At 39.5% G+C, this 22,578-nt stretch overlaps 1 long non-coding RNA gene across 1 annotated transcript in view; it reads right to left on the bottom strand.

The window, feature by feature from the left end:
- Positions 1 to 9,438: 9,438 nt before the first annotated feature.
- LOC132357026 (uncharacterized) overlaps positions 9,439 to 22,578 on the bottom strand; it is a 51,660-nt gene continuing 38,520 nt past the window's right edge. The window contains exon 3 of the long non-coding RNA XR_009500158.1: positions 9,439 to 9,477. This is a non-coding gene — a long non-coding RNA (uncharacterized LOC132357026). The remainder of the gene's footprint in view (positions 9,478 to 22,578) is intronic.

Here is a 22,578-nt window from a genome sequence, read left to right as displayed (position 1 = left end):
CTTATTTGAAAGTCCTGATTTGGGACCTCGATATATCTGCAAAATCTTTTCCCATATAATGTAACATAATCACAGGAGCAATATGGCATCATAATACCAGGCTCTTCTCACACTTAAGGAGAGGAGATTATACTAGGTCAAGGGTCATTAGGAGTCATCTTAGAATTCTTCCCTCTGGCCCCAGGCAATCCAGTCCCACATAGAATAGTCATTCACCTCATCTCACAGTTTCCAAATTTCTCAAGGTATTATAGCATCAGCTCAATTCCAAAAGCTCATCTAAATCTCATCAGCTCAAAGTCCAAAATCTTATCATCTCAATCATCTAAATCAAGCATGCATGAGGTTCCTTGGTATAATCCATGCAGTACAACTCCTGGGACACAATCCCTCTCCAACTGTGTACTGGTGATACTAAAGTGACAAACTATCTTCCCCTACACACAATAGTGGGACTGGCATAGGATAACAGCTATAAACATTATGGTCTAATATGGGGGGACATAGAAGGCAGAAAGGAGTCAGAATTCCAAGGCAGTCTGGAAATTCAGCTGATTTCTACTAACAGTCTGTCCAAGGCAATTCAGGAAGACAACTTAGTCTTTCTCTAGTATTTTGACATCAAAATTCTTCCAGTCTTCAGCCAATACTCAGTTCCAAAGCCACACCCACATTTTTAGGGGTTTGCAGTGGCGGCACCGCGCCTCCAGGTATCAAAACCTATATTAGTTTTCTATTGATAGGGAACAAATGACCACACTCAGCAACTTAAAACAGCCCTCATTTATTAGCTCACAGTTGTGCAGGTCAGAAGTCTGTGCCCAGCTTCCCTGCTAGGGTCTAACAGGATGAGATGATGGTGGACTTGCTGTGTTCCTTTCTGGAGGCTCTGGGGAAGAGTCCCTTCCAAACTCTCCCATCCTGTTAGTTGAATTCACTTCCCAGCTGCTGGAGGAACGAGGCCCCCATTTCATTGCTGGCTGTCAGCCTGGAGCAGCACTCATCTCCTAGAGGCTGCCTGTACTTCCTCACCCTGTGGCCCCCTCCAAATATTCTCTCATGCTTCAGATCTTTCAGCAAGGACCAAGGCCCTTGTAAGTGCTCACTCAAGTAGGTCTGGCCCACCCCAAATAATCTCCCTGTCCTAAGATCGACTATCTGTGACCTGAATTACACCTGCAAAAGCCTCCCCCCACCATACAATTTAACACAATCATGGGAGTGATATCTTACTGATTATTATTATATCCACAGGTTCCATCCACATTCAATGGGAGGAGATCATACAAAGTTAAGCATCATTGGGTATCATCATAGAATTCTGCCTACTGCACAAAGTATATATCAAACAGAAATGCATAAATATGTTCTCCAAAAGGCATGAACAAGATGTTCTTAGTAGCATTATTAGAAATAGTCACAAACTGGAAACAGTGTGAATGTTTATCAACAGTTGAGTGAATAAAGACAAGTGTGGTATCCATATAATGGAATGCTACACAGCCATGAAATAATCAAATATCCCTACATGCAACAAATATGGACAGATCCAAAAATCAGTGTATTGAACAAAGGAAACCAGCATAAAAATGTACATGATTGATAATTCTGTTTGTATAAAGTTTAAAAAACAGGCAAAATGAATATATAGCGACATAGGTCAGAAGAGTGGTTAACTTTCAGGAGTAATGACTACATAATATAGGTTTCTGGGCACCAGTAACGTTCTATATCTTAGTCTTGGTGGTTTTACATGCATGTGTTCGCTTTGTAAAATGCCATCAAGTTGTTGCCCCTTATGATTTATGAACTGTTCTCTTTGTATGTTCTACTTCAATGGAAAAAAAAGCTAACATATAAGAAAAAACCTTATAAAAGGCAAGAAGCGTTGACAGAAATATACTTCAGAATCACACCCCTTATAGGCAATTTTAAAATGGAAAAATGGAAATGCTTTTAACCCTTCCAGACTTCAGACTGTATTATAAAGCTATAGTAATCAAAATAGCGTGGTACTGGCACAAAAACAGACATATAGATCAATGTAACAGAATAGAGGACCCAGAAATAAACCCACACACCCTACAGTAAATTAATCTATGACAAAGGAGGCAAGAATATACAATGGAGAAAAGACAGTCTCTTCAACAAGTGGTGATGGAAAAGCTGGACAGCTACATATAAATCAATGAAATTGAAATACTCACACCATATACAAAAATGAACTCAAAATGGTTTAAAAGCCTAAATATAAGACATGACACCATAAAACTCCTAGAACAGAACATAGGCCAAACATTCTCAGCCATAAATCATAGCAATATTTTCTTATGTCAGTCTCCCAAGGCAAAAGAAATAAGAGCAGAAAATAAACAAATGAGACCTAATCAAATTTAAAAGCTTTTGCACAGCAATGGAAACCATCAACAAAACAAAATGATAACCTATGGAATGGGAGAAAATATTTGCAAGTGATGTGACCAACAAGAGGTTAATATCCAAAATATACGAACAGCTCATACAACTCAATACTGAAAAAACAAGCAACCCAATCAATCAAAAAATGAGCAGAAGACCTAAACAGACATTTCTCCAAAGAAGACATATGGATAGCTAACAAGTACATGAAAAGATGCTCAACATAACTAATTATTAGAGAAATGCAAATCAAAACCACAATGAGGTATCACCTACACACCATTCAGAATGGCTATCATCAAAAAGTCTACAAATAATAAATGCTGGAGAGGGTGTGGAGAAAACGGAACCCTTATACACTGTTGGTGGGAATGTAAATTATTGCAGTCACTATGGAAAATAGTATGGAGATTCCTTGAAAAACTAAAAATAGAGCTACCATATGATCCAGCAATCCCATTCCTGGGTAAATATCTGGAAAAAAAAACCCCAGAAAACTCTACTTGAAAAGATACATGCACCTCAATGTTCACAGCAGCACTATTTACAATAGCCAAGACAGAGAAACAACCCAAGTATCCATCAACAGACTACTGGCTTAGGAAGATGTGGTATATATATATATATATATATATATATATATATATATATATATATATACACACACAATGGACTATTACTCCAGCCATAAAAAATGAAATATTGCCATCTGTAGCAACACAGATAGACCTAGAGAATATTATACTTAGTGGAGTAAGCCAAACAGAGAATGACAAATAATATATGATATGACTCATATGTGGAATCTAAAAAAATAATACAAATGAATCTATATACAAAACAGAAGCAGACTCACAGACATAGAAAATTATGGTTACCAAAGGGAAAAAAGGATGGGGGAAGGGATAAATTAGGAGTATGGAATTAACAGATACAAACTACTGGGACTTCCCTGGTGGCGCAGTGGATAATACTCCATGCTCTGAATACAGGGGGCCCGGGTTCAATCCCTGGTCAGGGAACTAGATCCCACATGCATGCCACGACTAAGAGTTTGCATGACACAACTAAGGAGCCCGCCTGCCACAACTAAGGAGCCCGACAGCCACAACTAAGGAGCCCTGGTCCCAAGAGTTTAGGATTTTAACATAATTCTGTCAGCAGAGTAAACAAGAACTAAGAAAAACCGCAAAATTTATCATTTGATTGATTTTATTGAATTCTTTGTTCAGTGCTTCAGATGAACATATGATCTTTCTCCTTTGACTTACTGATTATTAAAATTTTCAAATATTTCCTAATACTACACCATGCTTTTATGACTAGGAAACTACCAGATTGGGGTAGATTTTTATAAACTGTCGAATTTTATTCACTCAAGCTTTATTGATAAAAAACTGTAATTTATGTTCGTAAGTGAGATAGAGCCATATTTTTCTCTGTGAGATGGTGGGTGGTATACCATCTCTTCCAGGTTTTAGAATCAGGGTTTAGACTCCCTTCATAATTTTGGAAGATTTCTATCTTTTCTTCTAGCTTCTAGATCACTTTTTTTTTTTATCGTTTTAGGAATTTGTGATTCTTTAAAAGAATGGGATGATTGTATTCAATTTTCCTTGTGCGTTCAACAGTAATTTTGGTTCCCAGGCCTAGTGGAAGAATAACACCATTTTCTGATAAAGGTGTGGCTATTCAAAAGTGCATTCTAGGAAAGGGAGAGAGATACACCGTAAATAACATAGATGCTGATTACAGAGGGACTTGGGTGACTGTCCTAGTTCCACCACTTAGTGTATGACTTTCCCCAAATTAATCTTAATCTTTCAACCCTGAGTTTCTTCATCTGGGAAATGGGAATATAGTCCCCTCTCTTGCATTGTTTACCCCAAATTTAGCAAAGGGCAATTTTCACGTTATTACTCAAGTCAATTAATGTGCAAGCCTGCTGGGATCAAGAGTAAAACATGTGGTAATTTACAAAGTAACAATTAACATCAACAAGTAGGAGGTAATAACTGTTTTAGGAAAGTGTATGTATTTCTGAGATTTTATTAATCTTCTTGAAGTTATGCTTATTATTTCTATGTATTTTCCACATACAGATTATTTCTACATAAAATGCATCACCTATTCTTTAATTTTCTGAAAATAGCACACATGCATGCTCTTAAAAGTTAAATAGTAACACTAGCCTTTAATGAAGTCAGAAATCATTTGATTCTAAATTCTCTTACACACACATACCCTACCCACTCCTGCTGCTCCGGCTCCCTGAGACAACTTTCATCTTTTCTGTTTCTCTGAAATTTACCATGATATTTCTAAATTATAGCCTTATAATGATTGTAGCATATTGCAAAAATGACCACAAGTGAGGACTTCTGGTTCTAGCTCCTTCGTGTAAAGAGGTTGGAAATCCTCACCCCCTTTCTTATAAGAAGAAGAAGCTGGACAAACTGAATCAACTTAAAAAAAAATCATTGGTGAGCCGAGGTTGCAGAGCAAACCACCACCGCGAAGGACAGATTCAGAGTCACGATGGAGATCTGCTTACCTGGAGATGTCTCTAGAGCCATAAACATACAACACTTAAATGGTAAATTTGCTGAATTGCTTAAAGCTGAGCATGGAATAGTACGAGAGTAAGGGGGCCTCCACGTGTCCGTGAGCTTTACCGTCAGGAAAATTTCCCCTCGTCCAGGCAGTGTGAGGCGACGCTGTAAATCCCCGGGTCAGAGATGGACGCGTGGAAACTCTGCACCCTGCACCTGCTGCAGAAGCTGTGCAGCGCCGGGTGGGTGTGGGATAGGTAAATAATGATGTTCTCAGCGCCCAGGAGGAGCATGAAGCGTGAGACTGGGAGGAGGGAGTATCTGTGCTGCTTCTTCCTGCACAGCCTGCAGCTGCAAACCAGAACTCACAGGTTTGCAGGGGCGAGGCTCAAATTTAACCGTGCAGCAGTGGCAGCCCCCAGTGTAGTTCACCAGGCCTGGGGACTTGAAGTGTCGAGCAAACTCGGCCGTATGCATGCAGCCGAAACCTCACAGCTTCCCCAAGGTCTCCCAGCGCCCTGGCTGCGCACTCAGGTTTATCTCCTTTGAGGACACGGCGAGTGCCAGGGCGGCGCATGTGGCTATGGGTCTTTTGGAGTCCGCTTCACTAGCCTGCCGACTTTTTCCAGTAGTGTTCTTTGCCACCGCCGGGCTCCTGACCTTGGACAAGCCGGTGGCTGCACGCGCCCGGCACCAAGACCAAAGTGGCTGCGCTGGTGGGGGCAGTGAGGGTGAGGGTGGGGTTGGGGGGCGGGGAGCAAGGGGATCAGGGATCCCTGGCTGCTCTTGGCTGTGCGATTGAGCCGCAGTTCTCTTCCTTACCTTGCCTATGGCATCCTCAGCCATAAAAGCAAATCTGGCCAGGTTGTCACCCTGCAGTACAGGGTGGGGGGTGGGGGTATGGGGTGTGTGCTCAGGTTCTAAGAACTTACCGGGTCGCCCCTTTGTCTGCACTACCAAGATTGACCACTTATTGGAAATGAGGCCAAGAGGCTCTTCAGCCTGAACCTAAAACAACTTTACTGCTGTAACATTTTGGCAAACTGTATATTGTAGCCCTTTCTCCAAAGAGATTTTTTAGATCATCCATACACACCTGGAGATTGCCTGTATTCATGCTCATTCTGTTACATATCTGCCCTGGTTTTATTAAAAACCACTGATTGGACACTTAAAATCAGTGAATTTCATGGTAAGTAAATGATACCTCAGAAGTATTAAAGCAAGAACAACATGAAACTCAAAGAAGGCAAAGGGAAGGAAAAAGAGTAGAAATCATTATCATTGATAACATAATACTAAAAAATCAATAAAACTAAAAGCTGGTTCTTTGATAAGGTCAATAAAATTGATAAACCTCTGGCCAGACTGATTGATCAAGAACAAAAGAGAGAACACACGAAGTACCAATATCAGGAATAAAAGAGGGGCTATTGCTACAGACTCTATAGGGTTTATGGGATAATAAGTAAATATTATAATCAACTCCATGCTCAGAAGTAGTATTCAATCCCATTTTTTGCTTGTGTACTCAAGACTTGTATAGCCAGCCCCCATCTTGATTATTGTCCCAACAGTTAGCCTTGATTCCCTTCTCTTTTCTCACTAAGAAATTCCCCAAAGTTTGTAATCTAATTTCCTCTTAAGAGTTTCTACCAGCTCTTTATTCCAGAGACTTCTCAGAACCTCCAGCAACCGTCTGGTTAATTCAAACTAGTTTTCAACCTGAACCATATCAGTGTTTTAGTTATATTGTGTCAGGGAAATTTGTTTTGAACTTTTGTGAGAGTGAGAAAGAATTATGTTTCCAGGTGCCTCCTATAAGAAGTAAAGATTCTGAGAAGGATCCCTTGTTGAAGACCTAGTTTGGGAAGTGATCATGCAATATGGGGCTTAGACAGAGATATAAATTGGTCATCTATTAACAGAGATGAGTGAAAAGTCCTGAAGATGCAGTGGATATAGGGAAAAGAATGAAGCTATCAGTGGATGATATTTAATATGTGGAATTAGGTGAGTGAAATTGATACAGGGTTCATCTCTACTTTTTAGGTTCTTTGCCACAGAATTGAAAAAAACAGAAGTTTCTGCTATCACCCAGAGATCAGAAAACTGTAGCAAACTCCATGAATCCTCTGCATTTCTGAGGCAGATGACTGATAAGGGAAAACAGAAGCCCCTGCAAAACCCATGTTCACCAAAACCAATGTATAAGCCACTGTAGCTGGGGAAAACATGGCTTCTGCTTCCCCTGCACCTTCCAAATCTCATAAGAGGTCATCTTTTTAGCTGAACACATAAAAACATTGACATTCCTGCTGACAAGGAGGTCGAGGTCTAGGAAAAATATATATTTTCCAGGTCTCCAGCCACTGAGATTCAGGGGAGAAAAATAGAAATGACTGGGAATGAATGTTCATTGCAAGGAAAACACAATACCTCTTTCAAAGCATTTTGGGAAATATAGTCACATGCAAATATGGGTTCATTTTGACAAGAGCTTACCTTACAGTGCATGCACCTAGTATCTAGCTTATTTGTTTCCTTGTTTTAATATGAACTCTTTAAAATGTTTATTACATTGGATATTTAAAATAAGCAGATTTTTTCTCAATTTTTTGGACATTTGAGATAAGTTAGCTAAAACAAGCACAGGTTTTGAAGTGTGAAAGGACTGAGTTAAACCCTAGTGTGGCACCTTCCTAGCTGTGTGACTGGGAGAAAGTTATCTTTTTTTGAATCTTAGTTTCTTGACATTAGTAAAATTGTAATAAAAACACCTATGTCACAGGGGTTTTGTGGTAATTAGCAGTAAGATTGCCTCCTATTCACTACTTTGCTGAGGGAGATATTCCTGTGCTTTGGTTATGGGGATGGCCAAACACATGACACTCGACACTGAACAGATGAAATCAACAGTAGTTTATCAGTCACCTATATTCACAACCTGGGGGAGAAGGACACCTCATGCCATGCAGGGCCACACAGGGGTTGCACTTGGGAACAGAGTAGACAACTAGTGTCGTGTAAAGCAGGTTTTGTAGTATTAAGAGGCTGAGGTGCCCCTGTTTCCCATGGGAGGATTTGATTGGCTTGTTTGAATAATTCCTTAGGCATTCAGGGAAGTGAAACCTGCTACTCAGGGATAAGCAGGAACTGTGCCTGGTCATCCTGATAAGGAAGGCTGTTTGATTAAAGGACCTTATCCATGGTACAACTGGGGAGGGGAACTCGTGGTTAGGTCATTCAACACCCTCCTAATTTCACCACATGTCAAGGCAATACATAATACTGAGCCTAAATTTTTGGTCTTAACACCACATACCCATAAAGTGTCTGTCATATGGTTGGAATTTTTAAATAGGCATCTTGGTAATTGCAAAAACAGACAAATTTTTTTTAAGGTGAGGATGATTCCCTCTAAGATGTACATTGATATTGAAAGCTATCAGATTCAAGCAAAAGGGAAGCTCATAAACTAAACATCTAATTGATATCATCTCCTACAGAACATTACTGTAATTTGGGAAAACTAAAATACAGCTACTTATTGGAAAAAATGGTCCTGAAATACACAACCTGAAATAAAATAAAATGAAAGGAAAAAGTTGTTTTCTTTCCAGACAGATTCCAAAAAATAATGCCTGAATCAGAGCCTGTGGTCATAACCTCTCTACCATTGGTGCCTGCTAATGAGGCATCACTCCAGAATAGGTTGATTGTACAGAAAGGCACTTAAAAGCTTCTACAAATGAACAGGAAATGCAAGCCATTTTACTTACTGACCGTACATTCTGAGACCAAAAGGATAGTTGTGTGAGTTTTTTTTTTTTTTCAATCTCAGGAACCTGTGAGATTTCTGAAGCTGCTTGGTGACTCTGGGAAGTATGTGCACCCTATGTGGGGACCGGTCCCATGGAGCCTCTGCCTGATAGCATACACTATGCTACTGGTAAGGAAACAATCTTTTCTCCTAGTCTTGTTTGGTGTGTTGACTTAAAAAACTATATCCACAACGTGAGAGTTGCAAGTTAAGTTTTATTTGGGGCAAAATGAGGACTGCATCCCAGGAGATAGCATTTCCAATAGCTCTGAGAAACTGCTCCAAGGAGGCGAGGGGAGGACCCAGGATGTATAGGAGTTTTGCAACAAAGGACAGGTAGTCGGGAATGTCAAAAGATTATTGTTAATTAAAGAAAACCAGACACCTCAAATTAAGGAATTCAGCGCTTTTCTATGTATGGGAAGATGTAAGAGTCTGGGCTCACTGAAATCATTCCTTTGATATGCACCTCAGCTATCTGGGGCCAGTATCTGGACACATCTTGAGTTTCCTCAGGGCTCACCACAGGGAATGGCTGCAGTCTGATGGCTGCTAGATGGCAGGTATTCTTTTCAGCCCGAATTTCCTTGGCTCATTGGCTCACGTTGGAGGGCTGCAATCATTGTTGACTGTGACATCCTTTGTTTGTTGATATGGCAGGAAATAGTCCATTTCTCAGTGTCCCTGGGGGAAAGAAGAACATCCTCCCTAACTTCAGGGTGAAAATTACTATAGCAGGGAAAGCTTCAGGGTGTGAATTACTATATGAGTCTAAAGGTACCATATATAAGTGCTTGCACTATGTACCAGACTCCGTGCCAGATGTGCCACAAAATTCTCTCACTATCCTACCAGACTTGAAGTGTAACTCATATGATGCCTGTTTAATTAGGAGCTATAACTCAGAAAGGTCAGATAACTAAGAGTTAAGGTGTGCCACACAGAACCCGGTCAGTCTATAGTTTTCTGACCTACATGTTATAAATTATTGTTCATATGTTAATTTTTAAATTTGTCTCTAGGGAAAGGCCCATACAGGAATATTCTGGTAAATATGTTAGTTATTGCTGATAAAGAGTAAATTCAATTCAGGAGTTAGCTAAGGAAAGTGGTAATGATCTTGTTTTATTGTTACACAGAAAGCAGTTATTTTTGTCACTATTATAGCACCTGTGGGCCAAGCCCAGTGTTAGGCACTCTCCCACTATTATCCCAGTAAGCCTTCAGAGCATTCCTTCAGTGCAGTTATTCTCATTCTCAGTTTACAGTGAGGAAATTATGATGCTGACTGTTTAACTGCCTGCCCCATTGTAGTGGTATGCCGGAGCTGGCTCACACTGGCTCTTGAGAACTGATTGTATGCATCCCTCCCTTGAAATTGGTTATGGTGGATTATTTCCACCACAGAAACCAGAAAACTCTACAGAATATGTACTCCCAGGCCTCTCCTTCTTCCCTTGATGGTTTTTAAACATTTACCAGCATACCACTGACCACGTTAAGTTCCAATGTTGCAGGAAGGGGTACCCCTTCCAGGGCCTGAGAGTGGCCTCTTGTCTAACACTTGGAAATGAATTGTATGAGGAGACACATGTGCTGACAAAGCAAGAGACTCTGTTGGAAGGGGCACCCGGGCGGAGAGCAGCAGGGTAAGGGAACCCAGGAGAACTTCTCTGCCACGTGGCACACAGTCTTGGGTTTCATGATAATGGGGTTAGTTTCCGGGTTGTCTCTGGCCAATCATTCTGACTCAGGGTCCTTCCTGGTGGTGAGCGCAACCGCCCAGCCAAGATGGATTCCAGCGAGGAGGATTCTGGGAGGATGGTAGGACAGACTGACTGGCGTCTCCTCTCCTTTTCACCTTTCCCGTATTCTTCTGGTTGGTGGTGGCTTGTTAGTTCCGTGCTAACCCTAACCCTTACCAGGATCTCCTGTCATAAAATTACTCATGCAAATTGTTACTGTCTTTGCCTGGCCAGGGCAGGCAGTTTCAGTCAGTGTTTCCCCTAACACCAACTCTAGTTTTTTCAGCTACTAACTATTTGACCTTGGATAAGTTGCTTATCCTGAGCTTCACTTTCCTTATATCTAAAATCAGTAATTAATTGTCTGTATTGTCTATGTTGTTTTGTGGATTTAACAGTTTGTATTCCCTTGGATTTGGGGGTAAATTAAGTCAGTTCCTGGAATATAGTTAACATCCTATAAATAATAGTGATTTTTCAACTTTCTCTAGAAAAATCTATCATCAAAAAGAGTTTGAGAAAAGACTTTGTGCATTTAGTGGATATGGCATGCTAAAGCCATGAGGAAGAGACTGTATTACAGAGGAGGAGCACCTGAAGCACTCATTTGCCAAGTATCTGTCAGAACCACTTTCTTTAAAATGGATATTAATGGTATGCTACCTGCTAATCTCCCTCCTGAGCCAAGGAAGTGCCCTTTTCCACAAAATATTAGAATGACTTGGGGCTGTCTGAATGATGACTGTTGAGATAGAACAAAACAAAAATCAATTCATATTTTCTTACAGGAACAATTAATAATTTCAGATAAAATACTCCCAAAAGGATAGATCACAGTGTTATTTACCATAGCATTTTGTGTTTGCTTTCAGTAGGACTTGGTCCCTGCCATAATTCCAGAAACGTAACTCTGTGGCCTAAGCCTTAATTACGTTATACACTGAACATTGCTTAAAGTAGCAAAAAATTAAGAATTTTTTGAAATTTTTCTTATTTTCCGTAAGTCTTATTTATTCGTTTAAGGATTTGGAAATAAATTTTACTTTTTAAATAAATAAATGTATAAGTATTCAGTAAGCATCTCTGATGTATCTAGATATGTTCAAATAGAATAACTAGGATGTATATACGACACATACACACATATAAACTGACACATAAACTGAACTCTATTAGATGTTTGGCTGGCAAAGGAGTTTTATTAAAACCTTTGTAATGAATGAATTTATTGCAGCATTCATCATAACTATAAAAACTGAAAACAAAAACAACTTACTGCCTACGACTTACAGACCTTTATATTTTTTAATGTGCAAATACACACATATTAAAAGCAGCAAGGGAAAGACAACAAATAACACACAAGAGAATCCCCATAAGGTTAACAGCTGATCTTTCAGCAGAAACTCTGCAAGCCAGAAGGGAATGGCAGAACATATTTAAAGTGATGAAGGAGAAAAACCTACAACCAAGATTACTCTACCCAGCAAGGATCTCATTCAGATTGGATGGAGAAATTAAAACCTTTACAGACAAGCAAAAGCTGAGAGAGTTCAGCACCACCAAACCAGCTTTACAACAAATGCTAAAGGAACTTCTCTAGGCAAGGAACACAAGAGAAGGAAAACACCTACAATAACAAACCCAAAACATTTAAGAAAATGGGAATAGGAACATACATATCGATAATTACCTTCAATGTAAATGGATTAAATGCTCCCACCAAAAGAAACAGACTGGCTGAATGGATACAAAAACAAGGCCCATATATATGCTGTCTACAAGAAACCCCCTTCAGACCTAGGGACACATACAGACTGAAAGTGAGGGGATGGAAAAAGATATTCCATGCAAATGGAAATCAAAAGAAAGCTGGAGTAGCAATTCTCATATCAGACAAAATAGACTTTAAAATAAAGACTATTCCAAGAGACAAAGAAGGACACTATATAATGATCAAGGGATCGATGCAAGAAGAAGATATAACAATTGTAAATATTTATGCACCCAACACAGGAGCACCTCAATACATAAGGCAAATATTAACAGCCATAAAAGAGGAAATCGACAGTAACAGAATCATAGTAGGGGACTTTAACACCCCACTTTCACCAATGGACAGATCATCCAAAATGAAAATAAATAAGGAAACACAAGCTTTAAATGATACATTAAACAAGATGGACTTAATTGATATTTATAGGACATTCCACCCAAAAACAACAGAATACACATTTTTCTCAAGTGCTCATGGAACATTCTCCCGGAAAGATCATATCTTGGGTCAGAAATCAAGCCTTGGTAAATTTAAGAAAATTGAAATCGTATCAAGTATCTTTTCCGACCACAACGCTATGAGACTAGATATCAATTACAGGAAAAGATCTGTAAAAATTACAAACACATGGAGGCTATACAATACACTACTTAATAACGAAGTGATCACTGAAGAAATCAAAGGGGAAATCAAAAAATACCTAGAAACAAATGACAATGGAGACACGACGATCCAAAACCTATGGGACGCAGCAAAAGCAGTGCTAAGAGGGAAGTTTATAGCAATACAAGCCTACCTCAAGAAACAGGAAACATCTCGAATAAACAATGTAATCTTGCACCTAAAGCAATTAGATAAAGAAGAACAAAACAACCCTAAAGTTGGCAGCAGGAAAGAAATCATGAAGATCAGATCAGAAATAAATGAAAAAGAAATGAAGGAAACAATAGCAAAGATCAATAAAACCAAAAGCTGGTTCTTTCAGAATATAAACAAAATTGATAAACCATTAGCCAGACTCATCAAGAAAAAAAGGGAGAACACTCAAATCAATAGAATTAGAAATGAAAAAGGAGAAGTAACAACTGACACTACAGAAATACAAAGGATCATGAGAGATTACTACAAGCAACTATATGCCAATAAAATGGAAAACCTGGAAGAAATGGACACATTCTTCGAAAAGCACAACCTTCCGAGACTGAACCAGGAAGAAATAGAAAATATAAACAGACCAATCACAAGCACTGAAATTGAGATCATGATTAAAAATCTTCCAACAAACAAAAGCCCAGGACCAGATGGCTTCACAGGCGAATTCTCTCAAACATTTAGAGAAGAGCTAACACCTATCCTTCTCAAACTCTTCCAAAATATAGCAGAGGGAGAAAAACTCCCAAACTCATTCTACGAGGCCACCATCAACCTGATACCAAAACCAGACAAAGATGTCACAAAGAAAGAAAACTGCAGGCCAATATCACTGATGAACATAGATGCAAAAATCCTCAACAAAATACTAGCAAACAGAATCCAAGAGCACATTAAAAGGATCATACACTATGATCAAGTGGGGTTTATCCCAGGAATGCAAGGCTTCTTCAATATATGCAAATCAATCAATGTGATACACCATATTAACAAATTGAAGGAGAAAAACCATATGATCATCTCAATAGATGCAGAGAAAGCTTTTGACAAATTTCAACACCCATTTATGATAAAAACCCTCCAAAAAGTAGGCATAGAGGGAACTTTCCTCAACATAATAAAGGCCATATATGACAAACACACAGCCAACATCATCCTCAATGGTGAAAACTGAAACCATTTCCACTAAGATCAGGAACAAGACAAGGTTGCCCACTCTCACCACTATTATTCAAGATAGTTTTGGAAGTTTTAGCCCCAGCAATCAGAGAAGATAAAGAAATAAAAGGAATCCAAGTCAGAAAAGAAGAAGTAAAGCTGTCACTGTTTGCAGATGACATGATACTATACATAGAGTATCCTAAAGATGCCACCAGAAAACTACTAGAGCTAATCAATGAATTTGGTAAGGTAGCAGGATACAAAATTAATGCACATATATCTCTTGCATTCCTATACACTAATGATGAAAAATCTGAAAGTGAAATTAAGAAAACACTCCCATTTACCACTGCAACAAAAAGAATAAAATATCTAGGAATAAACCTACCTAAGGAGACAAAAGACCTGTATGCAGAAAATTATAAGACACTGATGAAAGAAATTAAAGATGATACAAATAGATGGAGAATTATACCATGTTCTTGGATTGGAAGAATCAACATTGTGAAAATGACTCTACTACCCAAAGCAATCTACAGATTCAATGCAATCCCTATCAAACTACCACTGGCATTTTTCACAGAACTAGAACAAAAAATTTCACAATTTGTATGGAAACACAAAAGACCCCGAATAGCCAAAGCAATCTTGAGAACAAAAAATGGAGCTGGAGGAATCAGGCTCCCTGACTTCAGAGTATACTACAAAGCTACAGTAATCAAGACAGTATGGTACTGGCACAAAAACAGAAACAAAGATCAATGGAACAGGATAGAGAGCCTAGAGATAAACCCACGCACATATGGTCACCTTATGTTTGATAAAGGAGGCAAGCATATACAGTGGAGAAAAGACAGCCTCTTCAATAAGTGGTGCTGGGAAGAATGGACAGGTACATGTAAAAGTATGAAATTAGAACACTCCCTAACACCATACACAAAAATAAACTCAAAATGGATTAAAGACCTAAATGTAATGCCAGACACTATCAAACTCTTAGAGGAAAACATAGGCAGAACACTGTATGACATAAATCACAGCAAGATCCTTTTTGACCCAGCTCCTAGAGAAATGGAGATAAAAACAAAAACAAACGGGACCTGATGAAACTTAAAAGCTTTTGCACAGCAAAGGAAACCATAAACAAGACCAAAAGACAACCTTCAGAATGGGAGAAAACATTTGCAAATGAGGCAACTGACAAAGGATTAATCTCCAAGATTTACAAGCAGCTCATGCAGCTCAATAACAAAAAAACAAACAACCTAATCCCAAAATGGGCAGAAGACCTAAATAGACATTTCTCCAAAGAAGATATACAGATTGCCAACAAACACATGAAAGAATGCTCAATATCATTAATCATTAGAGAAATGCAAATCAAAACTACATTGAGTTATCATCTCACACCGGTCAGAATGGCCATCATCAAAAAATCTAGAAACAATAAATGCTGGAGAGGGTGTGGAGAAAAGGGAACCCTCTTGCACTGTTGGTGGGAATGTAAATAGATACAGCCACTATGGAGAACAGTATGGAGATTCCTTAAAAAACTAAAAATAGAACTACCATATGACCCAGCAATCCCATTACTGGGCATATACCCTGAGAAAACCATAATTCAAAAAGAGTCATGTACCAAAATGTTGATTGCAACTCTATTTACAATAGCCAGGACATGGAAGCAACCTAAATGTCCATCATCAGATGAATGGATAAAGAAGATGTGGCACATATATACAATGGAATATTACTCAGCCATAAAAAGAAATGAAATGGAGTTATTTGTAGTGAGGAGAATGGAGTTAGAGTCTGTCATACAGAGTGAAGTAAGTCAGAAAGAGAAAAACAAATACAGTATGCTAACACATATATATGGAATCTATGGGAAATAAAAAAGGTCATGAAGAACCTAGGGGTAAGACGGGAATAAAGACACAGACATACTAGAGAATGGACTTGAGGATATGGGGAGGGGGTAGGGTAAGATGTGACAAATTGAGAGAGTGGCATGGACATATATACACTACCAAACGTAAAATAGATAGCTAGTGGGAGGCAACCGCATAGCACAGGGAGATCAGCTCTGTGCTTTGTGACCACCTAGAGGGGTGGGATAGGGAGGGTGGGAGGGAGGGAGATGCAAGAGGGAAGAGATATGGGGACATTTGTATATGTATAACTGATTCACTTTGTTATAAAGCAGAAACTAACACACCATTGTAAAGCAATTATACTCCAATAAAGATGTTTAAAAAAAATACACACATAGTTATATACAAAGTATGTTGGAATTTTTTAAAACGTTCCGAAAACCAGAGCTGCTAATATCATGGTCTTAACCTGTTGTGGCAAACTCTTGTCTAATATTATCTCCATTCCCCACAAGATCCTGGCAGTAGATAAGATCATCCACATTTTACAAAACTGAGCTTCAGAGATGTTCAGTGACTTGTCCTCAGTGACATAGTATTCTCAACTGGCAAAAAGATGCACAACCTAAAAGTTGAGAATTATGTTTTATTCAGCAGACATGCTGAGGACTTAAGCCTGAGAGACAGTCTCTTAGATAGCTCTGAGGGACTGTTCCAAAGAGGTAAGGGAAGAGCCAGGATATATATAGGAGTTTTTGCAAACCAAAACCAAGAGAAACAAACAAATAAAAACAGGTAGTCGGAACATCAAAGGATTACTGTTAATTAAAGAAAAACCAGATATCTCAAGTTAATGAATTTAGCACTTTTCTATGTTTGGGAAAATGCAAGAGTCTTGGCTCACTGAAATCATTCCTTTGATATGCACCTTAGCTATCTAGGGCCAATACCCTGTTTTCTACATCCTGAGTGCCCTCAGGGTGCACCGTGGGGAGGGGGTTACAGTGGCTGATGGCTTAATGGCCACAACATCCTTTGTTTACTGATCTGGCAGGTGACATTCTTTATCCACAGTGTAATCTCACTAAATCCAAAGACTACCCCAGCTGTTCTGACACATAGTCCTGACCCAAGTCAGCCTTTTCCCAAGATCTATGACTCCCCTAGAAGTTCTAGTATGAAGATAGTTCTGAAAAGTGACGATTTACTAGTCTTAACTGTCACCCTGCTCTGAGTTTGACTACAGAATAAGGACACAGGTTCTTTCCATGGTCCACTCAGAGTTTGCTTCAGCTTCACCAGGTTTGGAAGCTGTGGCTTGGACCATGATTATATGAGTCTAAGGAAACTGGACATGTCCTGGGTCAGTCCTGTGGTTGCTCTAGGGTCTGTTCCAGGGAACCACACTGCTCTCTGCCAAGGGGGTAGAGACACCTTTATCAAACACATGTTCCTACTCTAGAATCCAGGAGTCCTCATAAACTTTTTCTTTGGGGCACAAACAACTAGAGGTAACACCCTGGGCTCTGACATTTTCAATCTGTGTGACCTTTAACGAGACATTCAATCACTCTGAGCCTATTTCCTCATCTGTCGTGTGGGGGGCAACAACTGCCTTGCAGATTGGCTCTGAAGATTTCATGGAGTAATATACATTAATTACCTGACATGGTGGAGGAAGGGCACCAATAAGCAACATAGTTCCCTTCCCTCTTCCTCTTACTACATATTCTATCCCTTGACTTTAGCTACCAGCTCCAGATTCATTATTCCTTGAATCCTATCTCACCTCAAATCACTGCTGCCTCAAGTTTCCTTGATCTGACTACTCAGCTTCTGAAACAGAAGAAAGATTTTTGTTAACCCAAAGGCAAAGTTCCTGGTCACAGCTTCAATTTGGAAGGCAACTTCCTGATTATATGGTTCCCCATAATTTACCACATCTCTCTCTAGTTAAAACCTATGGACATTTACTGGGTGCCCACCATGAGCCCTCCCTTATCTCCCACATTTCCTGCAGATCAGCAGCTCACTCTCCCTTCCTCCCTCCACAGCAGCCTCTAGATCCTCCAGACTCCATCTCCTCCCCCAGTCCTTTGCACAAGGAGGACAATTTCTATCTCTCCTTCAGGCCCCTATCTGCATTCTCACTCCAAGAAACTCAATCACAAAGAGCCCTCCTCAGATGCTCACCCCTTAATAGTTCTCAGGAAGGTGTAGATAACAATTATTTTATGTTCTCAGAAAGACTTTAAAATATTCATTTTCCTCTGTTCTAGCAAGCCTCAGTGTTGAATGTATAGGCAGTGGGCCACAGGATCTGGGGAGTGGCCTATGGGATGAGGAGCTGCTGAAAGTGTGAAGAGGAGCTGGCCTGAAAACCAGGGAAGTCTGTATCAATGAAAAAAAGGGGAAAGGATTCAGGGGGAAGTACTTGGGAATAATAAAGTTAGTGACAGTGCACTCCATGTGGGCGTTAGCATCTAAAAACCTTGAGTTAGAGTTCAGGTTCTCCCTTATCCTAGCTGTGTGACCCTGGGCTGTTGCCTAACTTCCCTGGGTCTTAATCTCATCTGTGGTCATGGGAAGAACATTTTTCTAGAAGAGCTATTGTGAGTATTGAAAGAGAGAAGATATATAAAGTAGTTAGTATAATGTACATACTAGCTTACTATTACTTGTACTGAATCTTAATTTCATTTTAAGATATTTCATAACATTATTTTGTGTTCTTAATTTTTAGAGTTATGTTTCACTTTAAAAGATACTTTTTTATTTCAAAAAATGAAAACATTTTAATAAAAGTACAGATTGTGCACAGATAAAGCAAAAACCGTAAGACTGACACTTGAATGATTGAGATCAAGGTAAAGCTGCAGTAAATCATTACATGTACTATAAATACTAGCTTCTGTGTGGAATACCAAAGATAATGAGTCAGATTTCTTTGCTCTCAAAAACTCAGCTGATTAGAAAGAATAATTTGCTTGGTACCTGTATGCAAGAGCAAAATATGTGGTGCCTACATCAATGATATCTTCTGTACTATGTCCACACTGGGCGAATGATTTTCTTATCAATGTTACTCACAAAAGGATAACTAATTCAAAATTTAGTGGTGCTTAACAGGATTTAGACAGTGAACTGGATGCTGGATTTACAAAGACCAACGAAATCTTGCCCTTGCCCTCAAGGATCTCATAATCTAGTGGGGGAAACAAAGACCTTCATTCAATGGATGAATACTTATTGAGTGAATACAAATGTCAGGAACTGTTATATAATCAGTATCACACAGCTAGCTAGTGGCAAAGTCCATTTTCAATTCTGGGTCTCTTGACTCCAACCTGCAGTATGCTTTCATTTCTGGCTTCCAAAACATGTCCCATGGCTCTTTTGGTTCTACTTAAAAACTTTTGAGGGCTTCCCTGGTGGCGCAGTGGTTGAGAATCTGCCTGCCAATGCAGGGGACACGGGTTCGAGACCTGGTCTGGGAAGATCCCACATGCCGCGGAGCAACTGGGCCCGTGAGCCACAACTCCTGAGCCTGCGCGTCTGGAGCCTGTACTCTGCAACAAGAGAGGCCACGACAGTGAGAGGCCCGCGCACCGTGATGAAGAGTGGCCCCCACTTGCCACAACTAGAGAAAGCCCTCGCACAGAAACGAAGACCCAACACAGCCAAAAATAAATTAATTAATTAATTAATTAATTTTTTTAAAAAAACTGTTGAAGTCTCTAAAGAAACTTTTTCTGACACCTCTCACGGGGGAGCCCTGGAGGTGAAAGATCTGCCCAGCTCTGAGTGGCTGAAGGCTCTGAGCCAGGCCTTTAACTGCCCCTTTCCAAAATAACAATTGTATCTTTTTTTTTTAACATCTTTATTGGAATATAATTGCTTTACAATGGTGTGTTAGTTGTTGCTGTATAACAAAGTGAATCAGTTATACATATACATATGTCCCCATATCTCTTCCCTCTTGCGTCTCCCTCCCTCCCACCCTCCCTATCCCACCCCTCTAGGTGGTAACAAAGCACTGAGCTGATCTCCCTGTGCTATGTGGCTGCTTCCCACTAGCTATCTATTTTACGTTTGGTAGTGTATATATGTCCATGCCACCCTCTCACTTTGTCCCAGCTTACCCTTCCCCCTCCCCGTATCCTCAAGTCCATTCTCTAGTAGGTCTGCGCCTTTATTCCCGTCTTGCCCCTAGGTTCTTCATGACCATTTTTTTTTTTAGATTCCATATATATGTGTTAGCATACGGTATTTGTTTTTCTCTTTCTGACTTACTTCACTCTGTATGACAGACTCTACGTCCATCCACCTCACTACAAATAACTCAATTTCATTTCTTTTTATGGCTGAATGGGCAGAAGACCTAAATAGACATATCTCCAAAGAAGATATACAGATTGCCAACAAACACATGAAAGAATGCTCAACATCATTAATCATTGGAGAAATGCAAATCAAAACTACAATGAAGGGCCCAATAGTGTGGCTCTCACTTTCCAAGCTCTCCACTCATTCCTAATGTAAACAAAAAGAACAAAGAGTGTTGCTCATCATCTAGTTATGCAGAGGGTTAAGTTGCAACCGACTGCAGTAGCCCACTGACAGTGTGCCCTAAGGGAACTCGGGATGTGGTGGGGTGGGGGGAGAAGGATGGAACATTCTGTGCTTTGGATACTGGGCCCCTAGATAGTTAAGATGCATATCTAAGGAAGAATTTCAATGACCCCTGCTCCTTGCATCTTCCCATACATAGAAAAGCACTAGAATCATTAACTTGAAGTATATGTTCTTTGTAATTAGCAGTCATTTTTTACCAAGATGTATGCTTGACTACAAGTATTTCCCAGCCAAAAAAATTTGTATGTATCCTGGCTCCTCCCCTACCTCTTCAGAGCAGTTCCTCAGAGCTATCTGAGAGGCTGTCTCCTGGGTTATCGTCCTCAGTAAGTCCCAGAATAAAACTTAACTCACACCTTTTACATCGTGCAATTTTCTTTAAGTTGACACTAACACAAAGCACATTTCTTATCTGTGCTCTGACTGAGAGTGATCTGGTTCTTTACAGGGAAGCTAAGCCTTGCTGTATGCCTGGATTTTCCAGACATGAATCCTATTGGGAACAGGATGACTGTCTCATTGGGAATTATACCTGCTACTACATATGAAATAAGTGTTGCCATAACGAGTGGAAAGAGGATCAGCTTTAGTGTCAAAATACTTAGTGTATGTAAGTCCCAGCTTTAGCACTATTTAGTTATTTACCCTCTCAGCAACATTGAAAAAACCCCATTGAGAAAAAAATTATGTATATATATTATATATATATATATATTATAAATATATATATATAAATTTGCATGGCACAGAGTAGATCATCAAGAAAGGTTATGATTTATTAATCTGTTTATGTTTCTCCCCCAACTAGACTCTTAACATCTTGACGGAAGGATTTCTATATGATTCACCTCTGCACCTCCATACCTAGCACAGCACCTAACATGCTTGGTGTCAGTGTATTCTAGTTGATCAAATACATTCTTGATCTCTTCCTCTGCAAGATAATGTGATTCCATTTGAAAGTGTATCCAACACTTCTATGAAAACTACTAATCCACCAAACAGAAAATTCAAATTTTCCTGCATTATGACTTTTAAATTGGTTATTTTTACTTGAGGCTTTGATTTGGATGTTTCTAGATGTGGACCAGATTTGTTTCTTCACATTCTACACTAGGCTGGGTGATAAACACGCCCAACAGTTAAGGTACAATAAAGGCAACTCGACAATATCATCGTTACCCAAAATGTCACGGAATCCCTTGTGAAGGTGAAGATTTTTATCAAAATGGTTGCATGGGGTGATGGCAAAGTAGACTGTCCTCTTTTCTGAGTGACTACATGAAGTTTTATGCATGTTGAGGGAACTGAGGCTCCAACTTTTTAAACAGTTTGTCCAAGGTTACACAGCTATTAACTGCTGGGAATGTAATTGGAATGCAGATCTGTATTACGATAAAACTCAAGATTATTCATCATATCCTGCAGAAGAAGAAAAAACCCAACACAGCTAACACCATCCAGGGAACTAGTGTTTTAAGCAGATGAGGAACTTATCTAAGTTGTAAACTCTATACACCACCAAAACTGACATAACCAAAAAAACAGTACTCAGTGAAATAATTCTTTAGATAAGTAATGGTGGTGGTGTAAGGAGCACAGGCTAGGGAGCACAGGATAGGGAGCCAGAAAAACTTGAATTCAAATCCCAACTCCACTCTAATCTTTGGTCTCCTTTAATATAATTAGCATCAATAGCAAAATATTATGAGAATTAAAGATGAAGTGCTTAGCACAGGACCTGGCACATAGATTGTTCTCAACCAATGTTGGATGACTTAAACCCTTCCCTTTCCTTCTACCTAGGCAATGTTAAGCATTTACCCCCTTGGCCATAGATTTAATTTCTACTACAAAAGCAAGTTTTGTGTTATTTTTGTCTCTCTCCTTTGTGGTGAAGCTAAAAGATGGGAGCTAAAGTTCAAAGCAGTTAGCAAATAAT

Source organism: Balaenoptera ricei, chromosome X (genome assembly GCF_028023285.1).
Source record: "Balaenoptera ricei isolate mBalRic1 chromosome X, mBalRic1.hap2, whole genome shotgun sequence".
Classification (NCBI taxonomy): Eukaryota; Metazoa; Chordata; class Mammalia; order Artiodactyla; family Balaenopteridae; genus Balaenoptera; species Balaenoptera ricei.
Note: the sequence above shows the minus strand (reverse complement) of the source record. Positions and strands in the feature narration are given on the sequence as shown.